General features: G+C 37.9%; 1 long non-coding RNA gene across 3 annotated transcripts; it reads left to right on the plus strand.

Moving 5' to 3' along the window:
- The first annotated feature begins 6,870 nt into the window (after positions 1 to 6,870).
- On the plus strand, positions 6,871 to 20,082 carry LOC107313131 (uncharacterized). 3 transcript variants are annotated; one of them, XR_014945284.1, is made up of 3 exons: positions 6,871 to 7,000; positions 15,590 to 15,767; positions 18,045 to 20,082. It is a non-coding gene; the product is annotated as an uncharacterized LOC107313131 (long non-coding RNA). The 3 variants fall into 3 exon arrangements; XR_001554828.3 differs by lacking the exon at positions 18,045 to 20,082 and adding an exon at positions 17,908 to 17,950; XR_001554829.3 differs by lacking the exon at positions 18,045 to 20,082 and adding an exon at positions 17,912 to 17,950.
- The last annotated feature ends 3,516 nt before the right edge of the window (positions 20,083 to 23,598 follow it).

Consider the following 23,598-nt stretch of genomic DNA (forward strand, 5'->3'; position numbering starts at 1 on the left):
AGCTTTTTCACAATCAGCTGCCAAGAACTATTCACACAACTTTGTCTGAAATTAATTTCTTGGTACAGGGTCAGCTCAAAAACATGCACAGAATATTGGTTTTGTTCCACTGCCTGACAGCAAATCTAACTTCTTACATATTTTTGAAACCTTTTTGAAAATTAATGTCTTTCATTTTCCTATGGAGTTTAAGAGCTGATTTTTGTATGCAGGCACTCCTTTTGAGCATAATTCTTTCAAGGAGAATCTTCACTGCACATACAGAGTGATGCAAAGTTTCTAGTGGGTGAAATGGAGGAAAATATTTTGACAAAGTACGACCAAAAATCTGTTGCCTTTTCAGTGTCATGTGACTCACTGTTTGAGACACTTTGATTGCAAAAGTCCATAATACTCAGTCACTGTATTCTGAATAAATAAGAGTAATTAAAGCCAACAATTAGTAAAGGGATAAAGAATATCAGATGGCTTTCAAGAAACCACTATTAGGTTGGAGGCTGCTGAGATTTGAGAGGCATGAGGCTCTGTCATGGCTAATTGCTATGTTTTCTTCCCACAGTGCATAAAAGAGGGTACCCTTCAGCAAGTACTTTGCTTACACTGTGATCTCTGACCTAAGCTGTCGCTGAGGAAGGTGCATGATTTGCAGATAGAAAGAAAATATTTCGCCTTTTTTTTTTTCTTCTCATTTTATTTTCAGGGTTTAAAAATCAATAAGTATACCAAACTTGAGCCTTCAAGACTCCTCTGCTTTTTAAAAATTTAAGGGACTTTCAGCTAGGAAAAGGTAGGTTTAGAAAACTGACTTTCTAATAAATAATTAAAAATAAGCCAAAATACCCTGATGTTTTTCAGATTTTATTTCAAACCACATTAATTTGGAAGGCAATGTGCCTAAAAATGTATTGGCAGATTTGGGTGGGTTAATGATAACCTCTCCTGTTAGAGCAAGAAGTAATATTTTCTAAAAACTGAGTGAAGTTTTTATCTGCCTCTGTTAACTGAATTTTTAGGTGTTAATACTGACACCAACTCATCCACCGTAATGTGAGGACAACCTCCTCCTATTTTTAAAAAGCTGAAGTTGGAGTTTCAGGAGTAGAAACTTTAGAAAACAGCAAATTGAGAGACCTCAATGAAATCCTGGGAATTGGCAACACCATAGACTTTGATTTAAAAGAGCTTTCTATTTATGAATGTAATGAAATTTTCAAGAAGCATGTAGCTGAAAGTTCTGTATCTTTTTGTCTAGTGTCTGGTAAAGAATAAGAAAATATTTTTATATATAGGATTTGATTGGGTGTGTTGATAGATTATGTTGTTGCAGGTTTATACAAGTATATGTAGATTGTATAATTTTGTGTTTTAACTATACTGTATATCTACTAACATATGTATTTTTACGTAGTGAGTAATACTGCAGCATATGTTCATGTTTTAATACTTTGGAGACAGTTCAACTGAAAAGGAAATGGGATTTTATACCTCCTGGTTGTTTACTTTGACCTTTACATGTACTTCTACAAATCTGGGGGGATAAAATTAAAGTTAGATGGGCAGTAGCAGTTATCTGAGTCACGAGCATTGCCTGAAAGTTAAAAGCAGCCAGTGTCTTCTTTCCATATCATAGAGTGATTAGGTTTTAGTTTCTTGCATAATATTTTTAAAGCCAATTATTATCTGCAGTATATTTTAAGGTTGGCTGGACTGGTTAACCTGGCACGCACGCTTCCCTGCATTCTCCTTGGCTGCACAGCAGACTGCTGGAGCTGCTCCTGGGGCAGGACCCCACACAGCCTTACAAACATCACCTTCTCAGAACCATAAGGACTGCATACAACATCCTACTGCTGCCAAAGTCAGACCACATCCTTATGAGATAGGCCTCATATTTGATGTATTATTTACATGAAAGTGTTGACCAGGAAGACTGTATTTTTTAGTCACTGTAGTAATTTACATTTAAGTACCTGACATAAGGCCCAATAAGAGAAAACTTTGTAGCGCTTAGCTGCCTGCTGGGTTAAACCACAATATTCTGAGTGTAACACCTATCTGTACTTTGATGTTGTAATACTACAACATGAAGGAAAGCACAGTGATACTGCCTACTACAAGTGGTGTGGCACAAACCTAGGCTGCAGCAAACAAGAACAAACCTAAATGTAGCAACCACTGACATAAAATAAGAAAATCTACTTACCTTCAGATGACCTTTAGTAAGGAAGGACCTCCAACAAGAAGTACTTACCACCACTGCCAACCCTTAAATGAGGTCTGGGAAGGGGTGGATTCTGGCTCCACCCCTTCCAGTCACTCAGGTACATTGCATGCACCTGGATACTCCTGCCTTCCCACTAGGTCTTCAATCACTGTTTCAGGCTGTGACTTAGCATTTCCACTACAGATGCATACAAGAAATTCATGTAGAAATAGCATCCTAGTTATGTAGTGAAGGCCTAGAACTTTTTCCAGTTCAACTATTGTGATCAGGAACCAATACATTTTCAAGTTTTTCAGCAATCCTGAACACATCAAATTATAAACTAAACCCTTTACACCTATTTCTGATCTGAACTCAGAGCTTTACAGATGAAGAAGTTTGCCATCCCTGGTTTATCAAGAGAACCAGCATCACAAGTCAAATGGGGTCTGACATTAGTTAGCCTCTTTTCCGGGGAATTTTTACCGCAGTGATTTAAAGAGTTTTCTTGAGAATGAAGAAAGCTGGTTACTAAAAGGCAAAGTAAGGGCTTTGGTTAAAACCAAGGCAACCTATAAACGTTTTAAGAACACCTTAATATTGTATTTCCACCAGCGGTGAATTCCACTGTCAGGATGTCTTTGGTTTAGGACAGAGAAAGAAGATGCTTTGTATGATCAATCTTGCTGCAGCTAGCAACCTCTATTTTCTTTTCTCCAACACCTCAAAGCGTGTAGTTGGAGAAGTAAAATTTCCAAGATGCTTGGGGCCAGACAAAGAAGTCCACTAGTAATATTGTCCCTGCTCTTTTTCTATTAATCCATTACGTTCCCCATCACATGCTCTTAACTTCATCCTAATTCTCTTTTAGCCCTCCTATTTTTTTGACTGAATGTAATTTACATGTGTACATACTCATAATGACACAAAGTATCATGGCCATAGTTAAAATGAGACAAATGGAGGTGTATAACACTGATAAAAATACAGATATTCCTTTAAATTACTCCAGTATTCAGCAAGTGAGTTGATTGGCATACAGTGTTACAGTCAGTCAGGCTGTACTGGTTTCCATTGGCAGAGCAAACATCTGCTATTATTATCCAATTCAGACTTTGGACAGTTGTTCTAGCACATAAATCATTTTTGATTAATTTTTTACTTCAGCTTTCATTTTTAATTAATGTCACCACATATTTTACAAGAAAGACAATGGCCTTCAGGAAAAGTTGAAACCTAGTGAAAAACTTAGTTATTGATCTTGTTAAACAAATTTATATAAATGTTCAAAGCTAATCAGTATGGCTTTTATATTTCCTGATCTGATCATTAATGACATTGCTAATACTCTCCAGACAGCAGAAGCAATAATTAAAATCACTTTCTTGATTTGATAGCATGAAGGGGATGTAGTGGAAAATGTCTGAGATAGCAAAATGGAAAATGCATTAATCACAAGAAAACAGAATACTTACCATTCCCTCACTGTGCAGATCACACTATTTAATCTTTTGCTACATGTTGGAAGGGAAGGAGGAGCTGCAATAGAGATTAATCAATTAATTGCTGCCAGTATTCCTATCTGACATGAGTATTGCTATCTGACTTGGATTTGTGCAGCTGAGTCTGCTCAAAGAATTAAGACTGATAGCACTTGGGGGGCTGCTTTCTGCCTGTGCAAATCCTTTTTTGACACACATTTGGAGCTACAGTTTAGCATGTGCATCAATATTCTTGCTTTTGCCCAGTAATATTCTGTATTGTTATCACCTTGTGGTAGGATCATGAGTCCTCCTTAAGTTTGTGTACCTCTCTGGCTGTTTTTTCACCCAGTTTTGTAAGACCTTCCTACACTGGTGTTAATTGATGTGATTGGTAGGGAATTATGTAACCAGGTCTATGCTACCAGTGTTTTCTACCCTGTAATAGTAACGGGAGTGATTGAGTGATATATGTGTGTCTGCAAAAGCCCTACTACAACTTTATTTTTCACAGACAATCTGTATTTCAGCTGCCAGTGATTACATTGTTCAGGGTGGGCAGTAAGATATTGTCTCTGAGAAAAGAAATGCTGATTTTGTATGGCCATATGCACCTAGACTTGGCCTTCGGGAAGCAAAGAAAGAAGATGGGTAGTTAACAAGTAGTTGTTATGACAGACTATAAAAAATAAATAAAAATAAATAAATAAATAAAGTGAACAGCTAATTGAACTAATCCTTATTGCATTTTCTTTTTCCTTTTTTAATTTTTTTATTTTTTTCCCAAATATTATCCACGACTTAAAAATGCTCAACACTGTAAGCACCCTCTTTTCTTTTGAGGAGAGCTACTCCTTTATGATCTGAAAGCTGTGCAGTTTGTACATTGCCAAAATATAGAAAACAACAAACTGAGATTAAAAGAGGCCAAAGCAGACTGATTTTCTTTTGATGTTATGCTCAAAATGGTGCTGCACGATGGGATGCTAGCCCTGAAAACAAATCCACTATTCAGAAAAATCAACAGGACTTTCAATGTTGGTTAATTCTTTCCTTCTTTGAACTAAAGGGGATTCCATTTATACATTTCAGTACTGAATGTCATGAAAGAATGGAATGTGTTTACTCCCTATGCTACTGTGGGAAATACAATTTAAGTAGTATAAGCCAAGAGAAACTCACTTGAGAGGAGACCATTTGTAAAAGTTGTATAGTCACTTTGGTTGGAAGGGACCTGCTAATATCACCTGGTCTGACAGCCTGTCCTGCCTACTAATGCATGTTCCTCTGCCACATCTGCACATTTCTCGAATATCTCCAGGGACAGTGACTCCAGCACCTCCTATGGGCAGCCCGTACCTGCACCAAGGTGGGACGTCTACTTCCAGCCACTGATGGGCCATCCAGAACTGCTCGTTGAGAGTGCAACCATCCTCTCCTCACCTCTGTTGCTGTTGGCTGAAAAGCTTCACAGGCTGCTTTAAGCAGAAATATTGACCTATTACAGTTATTATTTTGTAATCCATATGTCTGTTGTTTTATCTGCTGTTTATCTCATGTTGCATTAAGGCAACACCTGGCTTATGACAGATCTCCAGTCTTCACCTCTCCACATCCAGCCCTTTCCCTAATGCAGTCTGGACTGGTTTCTGTTTCCAGGGCAACCACAAATTCCTTTGTCATTCCTTCAGATTTGTCATCTAGGTGCACACTTCTTTCAGGATCTGCTCAGTGGATGACTTGAGACCCAGTAAGTCTCCAGTGCTGTCTGTGAATGTTTGCGTATACTTCAAACAGGCTGTAGGGAAAGACAGCAGCAGTGAGATGGAGCATCTCACTCCAAGGTTAAGAGAAGGCCCAGGAGTGGCAGAATGACTACATGAAGCTCTCAGCTTCAGTGGCTCTCAGCTGAGTAGTAAGGGGGTCACTGCATAGCTACGGACAGTAGTTGTCATGTATGCCAGCATGGTGACTGGGAAACAAAACAACAGCAACAACAAAAACAAAGAAGAAAACAACATAGAATCAGAGAATTTGATTCTTACAGGCAATGCAAAAGCACCTTGAGTTTGTCAGTACACCTAAGCACCAATTCACTATGATACTTGCTGCTAAGAAAGCAGAATCAGCAATGGGGTAAGCACAGGGTGGAGATGACCCCGATGATCTCTCTGCAGTGTCAGTATTTACTTAAATGCTGTTCTAACACTGTCCTCATAACACACTTTGAAGGACAAGAGAAGACAGATAGCACTAAACTATATTATACACGGTATTATGAGACTTCAAAAGCATCACTAAAGCTTTCAGGTGTATGCAGCATTTCAGACCTGTCTTTAACTCCTTGTCTGGCCTCTCACATGTGGCTGATTCTTGCTGATTTGCCCTGAAATATATGACACACTTCTCCTCAGAGCTGAATTGACAGTAATAGAGAAATGAACTGTTTCTCTCCTTAGGACTGGCATGAAATATGTATTTTCTCATGTCTGAGTGTATACTACCACGAGCGATATGTGGTACTACCACAAGTGCTTGGGATAACAATCAGACAAATCTGGGAAAGTAATTCTGTAATGCTGAGGTACACGAAGTCTTTCACAAAGGAGGAACAGGGAAAGAGAAGAGGGGAAAAGAAAAAAGTTCCTAATTTTTAGCATTACTGATGTGCAGCCCAGTCCTGCACTGGGATGCAGCCTGCATACATGAGCTCCCCACATGTTCCCTCCATGGAAGCTTTGGCAGATGTGTAACTAAGAAACAACATCAACAACATTCAACGTTAACACTAAAGCTCATAATAAATTGCTTTGGAACTGAAGTAATCTGGAATGCTATTAGAAAACAGGCACGGTTTTCTTGCTTCTGCAGGACGTGGCAGAAGCAACAGAGACTGACTGCAACAATGTCTGCAATTAGCAGGCAGGGTGCTGCAGGTGACACCGCATTGTAATGCTGTGTGGGAGGATGCTCCCACCACTCTAGAAGTTGCCTGTAGAAACTGAAAGCAATTAAGAGTCTAACGCTGAGGAAAGCTAAATGACAAGGTCAAAGATCACTATAGCACTTGTTTTTTTTTCTTTTCTGTTTTTGTTTTTGTTGTTGTTGTTTTGTTTTGTTTAAAGAAAAATATCTTATTCTAACTAGTCACCTAGCACTGGGACTTTGAACTCTTTGCTTCTGTGATTAGCTGCCTTTCTAAGGAAAGATTCTGTTAGGAGGAAGAAGTGGTGGAAGGGCAGGAGAAGCACTGAGAAGCAGAGCAGCTCAGGAGGCCGTGGTACTCCTGCACCTGGTGGCAGTTGAGGCAGGAGAGGTGAGTGCTGCTTCCTGTACTGAGAGCCTCCTTTGGAAGCACTCACTGTGCTTGAAGCACTGCCTTGGATGATCTCAGGCAACTTCGGAAGCGAATTTGCTTTAAAAGGATTAAGGATGTTAACTAATGGTGTTATCCCTTTTCACACTGACGATCTTGGATCCAGACTCTTCTCATCCAAAGCGGTCGCCTTGTTCAGTGGTGGATTTTGGTGTGACATTCGCTTTCCCAGCAATTTCATTCTTACTGCAGTGGCTGTGCTCCTCAGGCTATGAGGGTCAGTGGTGCAAAGGGAGCAGGAATCTGCAAGACTTTTTTATTGTTTTATTGTCACTGAGAACTTTGCTTCTCACAGATCTGGGATTCACCCCTCTGACTTTCTGACAGGCTTCCAACTCCTGAAACATTTGAGAAAGGTTTTATTATTAACTTTTATTCCTTAAATGAGTTCCTTTAATAAGTTGCTCCTCAATAAATTGGCATGCCTTCCTGAGGTTTAACATTTAACTTGTCAGAATTTATGTGCCTCTCCTTTTTTGGACATGATTTGTCGCTTCTGAAATCATTTTCCCTTCGTCTGCCTTTCTTCTGCCTCCTGAGCTCTCTTCAAGCCTTCATGCAGGCGGTCACATTGACAGCAGACACAGATTCTCTGCTGTCGTTAAGCACATCTCCTGACTGCAGGCATTTCACTCTTTTTTCACTGCTCCTTTCACATTCTGCCTACCTTCATCATTGTATGTAATAACCAGACATTAGATTTGGGAGTGTTTCTCACTTCCTGTGACAACGCTGAATTTGAATGCAGTGTGGTCATTGCAGATACTGGAGTGTAACTTGGCAGTGGTTACACCTTCAGCATGGCTCTGTGCACTGCTCAAGGCCAAAATTGGGAGTGGCTGCTCCTGCCACAAGAGATCAGACAAGCATCTCCAAACAGCAGAAACACAGGTTGACTAAGAGTTGTTGAGTTGCTGAGAGTTGCTCTCAACTGACTCTTGAGGGACACTGGGGGTCTGTCTTCATTTAGCTCAGAACAAAATGGTGCCCATACTTTGGCTGCAGTCTGGGATGGCCAGCCCTACTGTCAAAAGGGTGGCTTCTGTGAAGGTGGATTCTCCTCAGCCTCCTGTCCCCATATGCTCCTTTGGTTCTGGTGAAACAGAGCTCACCTCATTGCTTTGAGTAAGTTAAACAAGCAGGGAGTGCTGCCAGCCTGGTGTGAGGGTGCGTAAGGTTAACCCCTGAGTGACATGAGAATCCCTAAATGAAAAGGCCCCACCTGTGCTGAGGTTCTGCCATTCTTCATCCCTCTAGAGCCAACAAGCAGCATCTTCAGAAGACAGATTCTTCTCCTCACCCCAACCAAAAATTGTTCCCATTTTATATGTCATTCAGAAAATTGAAAAACAGCCAAACTTTTTTTTTTTTTTAACTGTCGGTGATAAAAATCTGTTCCAGGTTGGGATTTCGTGTGCCAAGTTTCAGCATAGAGTGAGCTTTTATGGTTGAGTTATAAACCCCCTAAAATATGGTTTTATAATGGAAATGCTGACACAACCTTTATACGCACCCGGCCATAATTTTAAATGATGTAAAATACCTTATATAGAAAGCCAAGATAAGTGAATTTTTGCTATAAAGAGCAACTAGGAGATGAAAAGCATACCTTTTAGCTAAGTATTTTCATTCTTTGTTTCAATTTTGACAAGAGAACAAACCATACATCCAGAAGAGTATTTTTTTAATGTCATACTTTATGTTTGTAGAAGACTAAATTATGTTTTTAATCTTTCTAGAAACCTAAAGTAATTCTTCCAGGAAGTTTGCTATTTCCCAAGGCAAAAGAAGGTTTATGTCTGCTTCTGATAAATAGGCATTTTCAAAGAAATTTTATTAAAAATCAGGAGGATATCACGGCAAACGTAAAGTAACATTTTCAAATACTAGATACAGCACTCAGAGGAAAGTGTGTTAGAAGTAACAGACTGGATATAATTGAAACCGACCTCATAAAATCTACAATATATTTTTGTGATGCTGCTTTTCCAGGTCACTTCAGGATAAGCGAGTGTCTGGGAAGTAACAGTACCCAACACAGATCAACACTCAGATTAATTCAGCCACAGCATCCAAATCTTGGGGTTCTTATTTAACAGCTATGTGCATTACTAAAGTTCCTTCAGTTGGAAAATCAACCAGGTAAAGAAATAATAAGTTAGAAAAGGATATTCCTGTGATTTTCTGTTCTAAGTTTTTGAAATCAGATTTTCCCAGTACTGTATTTTATTTTAATATTTAGGTCTGCATGCTTTTTTTTTTTTTTTTTTTTTTTTTTTCCCTTTAAATTCAGAAGGTAGGAAAGGGAAATGGATGTTTTCTCAGCTTTCAGCAACTTGTGATGCATAGATTAAAATTTCACATTGTGAATTCCCTTGCACTGCATGTAATGGCTCTGATTTTGGGCTGTTCAAGATCATACTGAGAAAATGTTTATTTTCACTTAAAAATGATGCATGTGTACATCTGTGAATATAATGTTTTAATAGCAAGTTATAAAGTGATTTAGCTCATCACATTTGGACATCAGTAACATTTTGAATGGCCTCACAGAATCACAGAATCATAGGGTTTAGAAGGGACCTCCGGAGATCACCGAGTCCAGACCCCCTGCCAAAGCAGGTTTCCTACACCAGGTCACACAGGTAGGCCTCCAGGCTGAAGCATTTTAATCTTTGCGGGAAGATGCAGGAGCTGCTGATCAAGCCACCAGTTTTTTGTTGGACAGGAAGTGAGCAGAGAAGTTTACACTATGACTCCCCAAGTGTCTCTGCCAAAAATAAATGGGAATTTTGAACTCAAAGCAGCTGAACATTTGGTTTCTTGGTTCCTCAAGCAGGTTCTCCCCAACTGTAGTGATTCAGACCACCCTAAAAACCTGGACAGCCTTTACAGAGGAGGAAATGGGGGCACAGAGAGGTGATATCACTTGCCTCAGACTGCACAGGAAGTCTGCAGTGGGGCCAAGAATAGGTCTGAGGTACTTGACTTCTGTGCCTAGACTACTGTGTCTCAACCACAATGCCTGTTTTTATTTCCTCTCAATTAATGCAGTGAGCAATGTGACAGCTGTAAGAGCTAACAGAGAAAGTGTTGCTCTATGCTAAGCAGCTACTTGATCTCTGGATCTTGCAGTCAGAAGATCAAATAGCTCTCCACAAATGTTCTGCAAATCTTCATAAAGGGAACTAAAGACTGCAAATGTTGATTACAGCCACGATTATTATTATTTTTTTTTAAGATGAAGATACTTAAAAGAAAATGTTTATTCAAATTAAAACAAAATATTTTCTTCTTTACATGAAGTTCCATTTCTTTGTTTTTGGAGAAAACAGATGCTAATACAGAAAGAAGTATCTTTTTTTCTGTTTTCAGTAAACATTTTTAAATGCAAATTTATTGTCTCTTTGATTTTGAGTTAGTCATAATTCACCATCCTCACAACAAACAAGGTCTCCTGTCTAACTGAATGCTACAGGCATAGCAGGGCCATGGCTGGAATTTGAGGATGCAACCGCAAGAGGCATTGGTGGAAAAATCACTTTGAAGCAGTGTAAGTTGGGGCATTTTTGTGTGAGGAAGGAAAGTCAACTATACATTTTTATTCCATTGAAGAAGAGAGCTGGCAGTTGCTGCTCGTGAAATGTCTGGGTGTGAAATGAGGGTTACTTTCAAAGTGTTTACAAAGAACCCCAGGATAATGAGCTACTGTGAAGGACAGGAGAAACTACTTTGTAAACCGCACCCTTTAGAAATAATCCAGGTTCATAAGAAAACCAAAGTGTTTGCTTATACTTTGAGATTCTAAAAAAACTGTGCAGTTGGATGACACTATGTATGCAGGGAAGTCTTATCCAAAAAAGTTATAGAAAACGATGAATCTATTAAATGAGAAAAGCTCTGGGCTGTGTGATAACGGTGCAGGTTTTACAGCAGGCAGACTATAGGTATTTCTGTCAAATCTAGATTATTTTTCAACTGGTGAACATGCCTTCATTTGTTGAAGCAGTGGACCAGAGAATTATAGCTACCTGTTAAACACAGTCCCACGCTTTGCTCTGCTGAAACTGCGTGCTCCACTGAAGCCAGCAGTGATGAACATGCTGTTGCATTGGCAAGATACTAAAACTGCGTAATTCTTCAGTTTGCAAGAGAAATTTGTCTATATCTATCATTCACAGAAGCTAAGGAGAAAGAGTTTAACTTAAACCATTACCTTCTGTTCTAACTTGTATGCAGTAATTCAGTTTGTTCTGGGGTCAGTACAGACCCTTTCTCAATGAAGTGTGTGTCAGAGTGAGCATTGGTGAAAAGAGGAAGAAAAAGTCTTTCTCTTGCATTTCTGTATTTTCTCACTTTTCAAGGCACAACATGATGATTCGTACTGCAGGTGATAGAATCAACCTCAAAAGGAGCTGAGATTTGTTGCCATGATGCAAGCTCTAAATACAATCATAATGCTTGTTCATTTTATTTATGTTTCTTATGGAGTTGTTTGTTGTTGTTGTTGTTGTGTGTGTTTTGTTTTGTTTTGTTTTGGGTGGTTTTTTTTTTGACATATTTCCTATACAGATTATAGAAAACCACAAGGGATTTGTATCTGTTTTTTTCTATTGGTTAACTTATCCTTAAAATCAATTAAAAATCATAAATACATTTTTATAGATTAGTGAAACAAAGATATTGGGATAAAATAGACATTTTGCAGTCTTTGGTGCTGTTCAGAAGACAGCTAGAATTTGGGCAGATTCTTGGATACTGAGGATTTTGTTCCAGGACTGCTAGAAATGAAGAGTGTTCAGCACCTCCTGGGAACAGACTTGATCCTGAAGTCACTATTTATGCAACACTCCTATTCCAATCTGTGGGAGTTTTGCATGAGTTAAGTGTCAGTCACTTTGACATTTAGCCCAGCTGGTAGAATGATATACCATGAGTATCTGGTGCATTTTCATTTGAATTTCCTTTTTCCACACAATATTCTTTCTCTTGCTTTACTACCCATCCTCTAGCTATTCTGTGAATGTTAAAGACACCATGTGGATGCTAAAGGTACCAGGTTTAGAAAGCAGCCTTGCAGGGAGCTTTCCTGCAGTAATGGAAAGGTGGGTAATGCCACGGATGGAGAGGAAATGAGCTTGAAAAGGAGGCAGGAATTTCTGAATGTAGCTGTACCACCAAAGCTCATGTGAGTACATCCTACCATGGCATGATGCAGGGGCTGGGGCAACAATGTTGCATCTGACTCAGAGGAGCATACAGATTCTACTTCAGAACCCATAAGAAATTATATCAGTAGCAATAGCTATAAGCTGAAGGAAGTCTTTGTTGGTAAATGTTGCTTAATAAATCCATACAAATTTCTATGGTAAAGTGGTCATTTATCTCATTTGAAATATCTTGGGTTTTTCTGGACTCTACAGGTCCCATGGTATTGTATCATAGTGGTGGAAGTACACACAACAAAATACCTCATAGAAAACCTGGCAATACTTAAACAAAAATTAGTGTTCAGCAAATGTTCTCTTCTAATTTTCTTAAAACTGTCACCACTGGAAAAATTCATATAGAACAATAGACAATAAGTAATAATTAAAAACACTTCATTTTTTTCTTTCCCAGCAGATATTTCCAGGTTCTTTCCCTTGCCAAGGCTCAGTTTCCTTACTTCTACCTTCTTGCACTGGTTTCACCTCTCAATCTTAATGTTTTTTGTCTTTTATTGTCTCTGTTCTATACGTATTTTCTTTGGCTTCAGCTTAATGTAGCACTCAAAAATATGCTTGTCTTGGAACACACAAGCAGTCCTATTTCTCTATGGTGGGATTGCTTATACTCCCAAGTACTTTGTTTAGCCAGATTTTTGTTTCCACAAAACCATTGTACTTAATAATCTATCTGTCCAAAAAGGTGTAGTAATTTTCATCCAAATTACATCATCATCACATTTGCTGTATTGAAGAGGGAGGATTAGCATGGGAGAAGCTTACCATGCACTAAATTTTTTATTGCCCAAACCTTCCAATTATTGTTTAATTCTAGCCTGTTCATTAGTTTTGCCCCTTTTCTTACCAGGAAATTTGTGTATAGGCACTTTAGAAAAAAAGAGAAAAAGAGGAAATGAGCTTTCAGGTGGCCTGGAGAATTTTTCAGGAGCCTAGCAATGCCATCTTTTGTCATTTCAAACACCTTCTGTGTTTGAATTATCTGTTAAGAGCTGACAGACATCAAAAAGACCCAAGGATGACCCATTCCAAAAAAATCCTTGCTGGGCATTTCAAATAGCTTTAGACAGATGTACTTGGGCACTTGCATTTCACTCCAGGTCCATGCTTTATCTCTCTGAGATCGTTTTTTTGTAATAGAGATAATGCTCTGTTGGAGAAAATATTTAGCATCCTTAATCATTAGGATCACAAAATGTTAGCAGATTCTGACAAAAGCATAAAAATGGTCACAAAACTAAAGGCACATAAGCATAATAGTAATAAGCATCTATTTGTTGTAGATTTGCCTGAACAGTTCTTTGGGCACAAATTTACAGTGTTTGACTCCAAATCACAGAGTGAACATTTTAAATTTCCGAGTCACGTCTGGACAACAAGCTTTTATTTAAGGCACTGAAACACTCTGCTCAAGGGTATCAAAACATGAGGATCTAACCCCCCTAAAGTGTGTTCATTGTCTTGTATTTGTGTATGATTTAGTACAGGCTTTAAAGACCTACAGTCTTCTTGGTTTGCTGGAGTTATGTATCATATGAAGGCTGCCTTGGGACTCCACATCAATCTATTCATCAGCAGTCTCCAGTGCATTTTAATGCTCAAGCTGAATATGTCTCTTGCACAGCAGGGCTACAAGATACATGAATACTCTAAGATCAGATATCATGGCAAAAATGTTGATGTGAAAACCCTGATAGTCAGCGTGGTAAACCTGAAAAAATATTTTCCTCCTAAAATAAAAACAATATATTTGATTTAGTTGATTTAACTTTGTTACTACTGTAAAATATAATGTGACTAAAAGTAAGAAGGAAAAACAAGGGAACCTTCCATCCATTAAGCAATTTATTAGTAAAATTAGATACTTCAGACAGACATATGTTAAGAGATGAAAGCTTATTAAATAGAAAGTTATCTGAAGTGCTGCACCAGAACTGATGATTGCATGGAGCCCACCAGAAAAATTAATGTATGAGAATTCAGAAGAGAAATGAGAAAGTATGCTATTTAAAAACTTCTTCCTTCTCAGGCACTTTCAGGAGCACTATCTATTAGTATTCTAGTAGTAAAAAGGATGAAATATAGTGATCAGATTGCATAATTTTATTGGTTAAACAAGTCTTCAAATGCTACAAGAAGTAAGAAATATAAGCAACTGCTGCAATATGTCACCTGTATTAAACCTGCTTTTTTTCCATCTTTCCTTTTTGTGTCTTTTCCCATCAATCTTATAAAACTACAACTGCACCCTTGTATAAAACTCACTTTACATATATCGTAGAATCATAGAATTGTTTGAGTTGGAAGGGACCTTTAAAGGCCATCTAGTCCTACTCCCCTGCAATAAACAGGGATGCCTAACAGTAGGTCAGGTTGCTCAGAGCCCTGTCCAGCCTGTCCAGCCTAACCTTGAATGCCTCCTTGGTGCATCCACCACCTCTTGGGGAAAGCTGTTCCAGCGACTCAACACCCTCATTGTTAAAAACCCTTTCCTTATATCCAATCTAAATCTCTCTCTTTTAGTTTTAAACCATTTCTCCCTGTCTCATATATCTCATTACCAAAAAGATAAATCACAAAAGATTTATCTTTAAAACACTTGTGTTTTAAAATAACTATGTGGTAGAGAACTAAACTGGGTAGCCAATTTCTGCTGCCTCCCAAAACCTCGCAGGCTACCCTACTCTGTCCCACTTCATGCACCCAAGCACGATGATAATCTGCCAGGTGGAAAAGAGAGTGCCATCCAGAATATGTATCTGTACCGTCTGTTCAGGCCTCTTCAGAAGAGAACTCCTGCTGATACACAGCAATTATATTTTAAACAAAGATATTCTGCAGACCACAAATTCCTGTAAATCTCCATTATAATTCACACAAACGAAATAGAGATGGAGGGTTATACAGATGGCTAGGTACTGTAACGACTTTCTTCAGCATATAAACATTCTCATACTGTTTGAGAAGACCAATTAGGAGCTGAAGTCTTATTTTAAGATACAGCTTTTCTCCTCTACCACTTAAACTCTATTAAATATAAATACTTTATTCTCATTAATGGCTGAAGAAAGGCTTTATTTTCCAATAAAATGACTCAGAAGTCATGAAATCTCAAAATTATGTACTGTTCTTATCTCTAGTAGATATTGCCTTTTTTTTTTCTTTTTTTCTTTTTTTTTTTTAACTTTTCCAGAAAACTATCTTTGAAAGAACTCTGAGCCACTTATGTCTCAGGTATAAGTGGAAGAATGCAGTTAATACTCTGGTACTCATCACTCATGTGGTTCTCCGTTCTTGTTTACAGGATAATAACTAGTGATCCTCCATGCAGCATGGAAGTTCTACTGTGAGTCAGTTTCCCCAGGTCAAGGCTGTTGGATGACTGATGCCCTGACTAATTTAACATCTAGCAAAGGTTTATAATTCTTGGACAAAACTTGTCCCACCCAGAAGGCTACCCTGCTCCACCCGTCATGAGCAAGGTGAGTAGACAGGATCAGCAAAATATGCGGCTCTGAAGTATAGGAGTATCTTTGGCTCAAACTGAAACTAATTCAAGAGATCTGCACATCATAGCACCTCATTTGCTCCCAAAAATAGAAGCCAAAGTGAAATACGAATTTCACTTAAAGACCTGTGGAAAGCTTCCTTCCCTTCCTTGGATCAGGAATTTAACACGCATATCATGTATGCATTTCTCTTTATTCTTCCTCTTCTTCTCCACATCCTGAGGCACAGTAAACATAAAGTTAAGAGCTCTGTCTACCTGTCATGGTTGTGGGGAAGCACTCAGCATCAGGAAGAGTACACAGAACTGAGCACTTGACCACAGTGGCTTTAAAAAATTCCTACCAAAAAGTGAGCTTCAAACTTAATACAAAAATGTGCCAGAAAGTACAATTTACATCCTGAGGGGAAGTGAGAGTTGAAATGAAACCAATTTAGATTATTTAGGGATTTATTCTGACCTCTATTGACTAAATTTATAAGGCTTGTGCCTTTTTGCTTCCGCAGCTACTGCAGAGTTCCTCCTTGCAAAGTATACTCAAGCTATCCAGAATTCTGTCCTTCACTAAGTATTTACATTCATAATATACATGATGAAACATAATTTGTTTAAAGTACCACCATAAATTGGAGGCACTACAGTTTAAAGCATTAAAATTCCACGTTGAATATTTTTAAGGCTAAATTTGGATTTTAAGCATCTCAGGCTTAGTGTTCCCAATTAGATATATCAGGAAAGATACCAGTTTTCAGTTTTTGGAAAAGCTTTTTTTTTTTTTTTAATTTAATTTATTTTTATTATTATTATTTGAGTTTCAAAAAACTATCACAAAAGATTATTAGCTGGATAAGAAAGCACAGGGAGGACACTGAAGGCATGTGTATTCCATTAAATCAAGAATGGAGGAAAACTTAATGTTTAACGAGTAAAGTGGTAGGAATGCTTTTAGGAAACAAATTTTCCATCATCTGGAACTAGAAAAAGAAACCTGTTTAGATCATGGAACATAATCTCCTAGCTGCATTCGGTTTTAACATGGATGACCTGGGAATACATCTGACATGCCCAGTACAGGATAGGGGAATATTTTTCTGCTCAAATTCTATTTGTTGCCAATGTGAACAACTGAATGATGTTCCCCTGGACATCAGAACACAAGAAAACATACCAAAATCCTGTGAGCAGTCCTTATGAGCATTTTTCTGTGTTTAAAAAAATTTGCTAAAACTTTTTCATAGAAATAATCTGACCAAGTGTATAAAGCACAATAGAAGAAAATGGAGAAAATACTTTCAGTTTCTCATGGTGTAACAACTTCCTCATGCACTTGTCATTGCTCTTATTGTCAGCTACACATGGCAGCTCCTCTCTTTCTTTTAGTCATATTTGTATCAGCTCCAGATGACAGCATTCCAGCCTTAATGGTAAATCATAAATAGCTTTTCATTCTTCACTGCAAAAGTGTAATCATTATTAACTGCACCGGCATTCATGTGAAAGTAATAAGCATCTTTTTTGTAAGAATCTTATGATAATTTTATATTGCATGAATTTCACTTGGTATAGAACTGTGGTGACAGCTTTTAGAGAATAGATATTAAAGGTTACTTCTATTGTCTTAGATAATGTTCTGAGCCTTAAATGAAAATTGAGGACTTAATCCTACACGAGCAGAATTTGTGTCAAAATAACTGGATCTCCCTTCAGTTGTAAGTGGAATCAAGTCATTTGCTATAATTAATCAAAAACTTTTCATAGTGAAAGTTAAGTTTGCTTCAAGAAATCCTTGACAGGATGTTAGAATCATCAAAAGTTCATTGACTACTTCAGAAGAGCGCACAGCTACATACATAATGAGAGTTCATCTCATTTTACCATGGTTAATAGTATTGGTACTGGGGATCATTCATGTTCATGAGATTAAAGTCAGAAAGAACTTTATTAACAATGAAAAGTGGTTTTGTTTCTCCCTACCCTAAAATGTGTGTTGTCCTGGGTAATCTTTGATATATGCAAGTGAAATTATATCCACATTCATTTCCTTTTTTTATTTTTTTTAAATTTTTTATTTTATTTTATTTTATTTGTTTGTTTGTTTGTTTCATTTCTTTAAGAAAGCTCCTTGATGTAAGGAAATGGAGAGAAGGAAACAGCATTTGTTTGAAAAAGTGAGGGCAAATGGCAACATCAGATGCCTGCCCACTTTGATGGATGCAGAAGCCCTTACAAAAGCATACATCTGACATTTCAGGGCTACTGAAGGGTTGTTCAACAGTCTCTAACAAGAAAACAAATGCCAGTGCCAGTAACAGATCTGGCTGGAAACTTCATGAGGAGCTCTGCTTTACCGATCCTTGAGATAACAGAGATATGTCACCTGCGTGCACTATTTCCTTATATTCTGCCACCATGTCACCAGTCCCTGACAGTATCGTTCAACTCACTCTGACTTTAAATATTATGTATATTTTGTGATAGCAACATCAAATACCTGGGAGTCTTCTGGTGTAAGTGCTAATAAACGTGGATATGAACGCATTGCAAGAGTCTCTTTCAGTACCCTTTCTGTGCACTGGTGAAACTTCCCACCATCCTCTGGAAGCTGGCCTATCTCTTAGAGATAACTGTGAGCTAGGGGTAAGGTGCCACACTGAGGGTGTACAGGGCAGTGAACCAACAGAAGCCCACAGCCAGTATTGGGCTGCCTGCTCTCAGCCACCAGAGGTGACATTCAGTCTACAAGAAAAAATAATTAATGCTGACTAACATCATCCTGACCTTCTTCAGGACCTCATGGACAGAAATTTAGAGGTTTATTTCAAACATTCAGGTTGTGTAATTGCAAATCTTGCTTTTTAATTCCAGAGGTCTTGGGAGCAGTGCCAGAGCTGAGCTAGAGGGTATATCATTCATTATCAGTAGTCTAACCTATGTTGAGAGACAGAGTCCTCCAGCACCAGCATGTTCAGATTTCAGAAGATGGCTCCTCCGTAAGTCAAGAAGTATCTGAAAAATTAAAGAACAATCTGTGGTGTTATATGAAAAAAAACCTTTAAATTGTGGTACTTTTGCGATTCATGTTTGATTTGTTGAGTTGCTATCAGTTGTGGTTCATGAAAAGCATATAAACAGCCACCAATACAAAGAAATCACCAATATTTATAATCCATTTTTTATGCCGTATTTTAAGATGTCATTGCTATCATTACCTGGATCTGTACTGTATCCAAATCTCTTCTGGAAAATAAATAAATAAATAAATAAGCCAGTAGTTCTATCTTAGGCATTTCAATACTTTATTCTTCAAGGATGTATGTGTAGTCAGTGAATAGATCCAACTGCCATGAGAAAAGAATGGATGCATGCCCTGCCCTGGCCCATTACCCTCTTATTCATTTCAATACACCACTTGATTTGTAACTATTACCCCTTGCTCAGCTATTTATTTTATGGTAGCTCATTGCAATTCCTGTCATTGCTTCCTCCTTATTTTTCCATTTTACCTGATGCAGCTTGGCATGCTTGATAAGTGTAAGTGGGCCCAACTCAGTCTTGGCATCTGCAAGCACAGTGCAACTGGCATCAGTCAGAGCCACTAATAACAGGATGGACTTGGCACCATGAATGCACTGCAGGTATCAGTGCAAACCGATGACTTCATTACTGCCTTTATCAGTTTCACCCACCATCACAGCCTCAAAGCCCGAAAATGTGCTTAGTTTCAAGAAACATGAGAATTTTCTGCAGTGTTTTCTACCTGGCTCCACTGCCACTTTAGCTTCAGATTTCCATTTCTCTTGGTGTTTTCTGCTCTCATCATGGGACTATGTTTGTTACCATCCTCTATGGTCTCAGCATCAGGAGTCGAGAAGATGGAGCAGTTTGAGCTGTATTATTTATCTCACCTACTTTCCTTCCAGCAAGAAATGACTCTGAACTCTTCCTCCTTCCACTCTCCCCCAAATTTCTCCTTTCTTCAAGATTAAGAGTTATCAGAAGTAGAAATCCTGGGTATTCATGTGGTAGTATAGATATTTTTTGCTTGTACGTTTATATTTTGCATTACATTTGTATGTCTATCTCTGGTAAAAGTAAGTTGTTTTTCTAAGTGAAAAGATGCCCAGTATGTTTATCTGTTAATTTTGAATTCACAAGAAAAATGAAACAAAATGCTACAACTGTTGCCATCATCTAGAAGGAATAAAAATTTCAGACTCCCATCCCAGCTTTATGCATTTGAAATGCAGATTTGTGTATTTCAGTGCTAGCTGGCTTATAGGAAATACATAGGTAATGCTCATTGAAAGTAAAGAGGTGCATCTATTTGCTAAATCTCAGAAGAGAGGAAAAATGGTTGTAATGCTTATGTTTTCAGAGTAGAGAATACATCTTGCTTTATTTTAAGAATCTTTAAATTCTGGATTTAACAGGGTCATCACATAAATAGTGGGAGATTGCTGGGTGTGATTTCCTCTCTTCTCTACAGACTACTCTGCAGCATCCAGAAGAATAAGTTATGTGAAATAATTAAATTATAGCAATAAATGTTAGGCATCTAACATTGCTTTGTGTAATTAAAGTGTAAATGGAGTTGTAGAAACGGTAGAAAACGTGGAGAAAAATCTGCAGATTTTACAAGAGGTGTGGACAGAGAAGGGAGAACAAGGAAATTGTACAGACTTTTATCACAACTACTTATGGCTTTTTCTGGGGGTTGTATTTCTTTGTACTCTTCCTCTACCCTTCTTGACTCTCCCTATAAAGCATTTTATGAGACATGTTAAGTATTTTATGTAAAAAATAAGTTGTATCACATTGCACTGTAGGTCAAGGCAGGAAGGACACATTGCCTGAATAGCTAGTTAATCTCTTTCATCTTTCTCATGCTGTCATTAATGCTTATCTGTTCCCATAGCTATTGCAAAGTCATCTGTTTTCTCCAGTGGCATAGTGCAATAATAAAATCTTCTGGTTTGACATGCTAGTTTTTTGTGATGCTAGTTTTATACATGTCCATTTTGAGATCAGATTTGTGCTTTCTTGCTTTTAGCTTGTTCTCTAGATTCTATTGTCTGGGAATGCTGGAGTTTAACTTCACATTTCTGTCATCTTGTATGAGAGTGGTTTAATGCTGATGTGTATGGCGTAAGAGGGCTTCTTTTCAATCTTACTGATAAAGATCCTATGAATTAGTTGGCTGAGTTTCTCTGTGGAGTTTTTTTAACTCAGTGGTTATCTAATAGTCTGTCTCTTGTATATAAAATCTGATAGGGTTTACCTACCTGTTTTTTTGCTGAAAGGGGAGCACATCATGAGCTTCCATGTCCTGCTCTGATGGCAGAAGAGACCGTACCTAATTCAGAGTCTTTGACAATCTCTGAGCCTGCAGAGGAAACTTATTTTGTCTGTGACAGTAAAAGGTTTATCCAAACATGATTTAAGGCAAACAAAATGACTAAGGATATTAGCAAGCTGCTCTTACATAACTCTCAAATCTCTCTCTCTTTTCAGGATGTCTAAAATTCCTATTTCAGGAAAAAATGTATTTTATTGCTTTTGAAAAATGTTTCTAATATTCTATATATATAATATATTCTATATTCTAATATATAAATGAGAAGCAGAATGTGAATTACCTTAAGGAAAAGAATACTACAGCTCTCTATGTATCCTTGGGACTTTTTTCGTTTCTTCTGAGCCTTTGTAACATGTAACATTTTGTGTTGGGGCATCAACAAATCAAGAAATACGATCTGCGACTCATCTATTACTGCTCAGTTATTTCTCAGCAGTTATTCCTGAACCATTCAGGACTGTGTGTGGTGCATGTGTATGTTTATCATATACACACATAGCTGGAGAAGTCCCAGTGAACTGGAGGGTGAGGAGATAAATGCTGAACACACTTCTGCTGAAAGAGCTGGAACTGGCCAGCTGACAGGGAACACTAAAAACTCTTCTTCCAGTGACTGTCATTGCCAAGGAGTCCAAAGAGAAAAATATCCTCTTTAGTGTATGAATAAAAAAACTTACACAGATCTTATTTATTTCCTATTCAAAGTTGACACCAAGACTTGAAGTGGTCTGGCCACAAGAAAGGTTATGTGGGCTCTGTGCTACAGAGAAATAAAGTCTGTTTACAGAGAATACATACAGTTTGCCACTTCAGGAGTTACAGAGACATTGCTACAGGGAGCAATGCTTTGTGTATGTGAGATTCATACGCTGGTAAATTCATGAGAAAGTAATTTGATCTTAAAATTCAAGTCTGAGCTTTAATAGATGCAGTCATTCTGAGCAAACAGAACAAATAAAGGTATATTAAAACTAATTTTGTATTAGAGGACAAATGTCTGCAAGAGGGAGCTTCTCCACTGTCTGTTGACTTGAAAAAGGACTGAAGTTGAATATTTTAACATGAATTAATAAAATTCATAAATGTAAAGTGCAAAAGAACATATTTTTACTTCCACCGGACTTTGATACTTTTGTTCATCATGACTAACTTAACAGTGACATCCATAAGGAATTCACTGCAAGCATCAAGTGAATATTTTTCCAGTCTGTGCAGTGACACATACATACCTTATTTTTTAGAATACTGTAGATTCTATCTATACCATTCTATCTGAAGGACCAAGAAGAACGTTTCTGTACTTTTTCTTTCTCCTTTCTAGATGTATCTAGCTGTAGCCTCTTCTAATAGCATCAGAAATGCATAGTAGAATCAATCATTGCTCCCTTTTCTGATTATGTTTTTGGTTGCTGAATTTTTGTATGCAACAATGCAGTAGATATGGGACTGATTTTTTCTTTAAGCAAGAATGATTTTGAGAACTTAAGTCAGAGCCCACAGCACATCAAGAGCATCAAAACGAGCTTTGCTGCTTTCATTAGGCTTTTACACAGTAGTTTTCTTTGAAGTGACTGAGTGCATAAATGGAGGAGACACTGCCCGGGGTGCTGGGAAATTATGGCATAATGACACACAAGTATGTAATAAGCAAGTTTACCAGAACAGTACTGGATTTGTTTAATACGCTATATATATATATATGTAATTGCCCGCTTGTTCTGTATAGGACAATATTTTCAGTCTGTCATACAAAGAGAGAGAGACAGCCCCCCCTCCAAAAGCTAGTATGTATGTCTGAGAAGAATTTCATGCCCATACTGTTTCTGAAAGCTGAGCCCATAGGTTGTGGTAGATGATGACAGAGAGCTGCAAAGCAAAAGACTAGCTTGTTTCCCTTCCCTTTCCCCCATAGCAGTTTTTTTGCCAATGTCTTAGGTGTATTTTTGCTCAGCCTTTTTTGGCCCAAGCATAGGATCTGATAGACTGAGTGGCTTGGAAAAGGAAAAGGAAATGGGCCTCAGCTACATCACGCTGTTTGTGGTGGTAATGCTACTTTTGGTGCTCTTATCACAGTTCAAAGGGACTAATAGAAATGTCTTGTCCCACTGCAACATAGCAGTAACCCTATAGGCTTGAGAGTTTTGGTTTACTTAAATAATCATTTTTCATGCAAGTAACATGTATTTGTATTTAACAACCTGTAAGATTAAGCTACAAATTAGTGAACTTAGTCTGTTGATTGTTATTGTTGATTATTATTTTTGTATCTTCAGCATCATTTGGGTCTTTCATTTGTTCTGCCAGTACATCTTATTGCAGTATTTCTTGTGTTTAATCCTTTTCTACATATTTTAATGATGTCAGCCCAACAGCATTAGGTTGGGTTTCCTTTGTGATAATGCAAACAAGCTATGGAGCCCTGGATGCAAGAAGAATAACTGCAAAAGAC

The sequence above is a fragment of the Coturnix japonica genome, chromosome 4 (genome assembly GCF_054131305.1).
Source record: "Coturnix japonica strain WE chromosome 4, WE-NBRP24, whole genome shotgun sequence".
Taxonomy (NCBI): domain Eukaryota; kingdom Metazoa; phylum Chordata; class Aves; order Galliformes; family Phasianidae; genus Coturnix; species Coturnix japonica.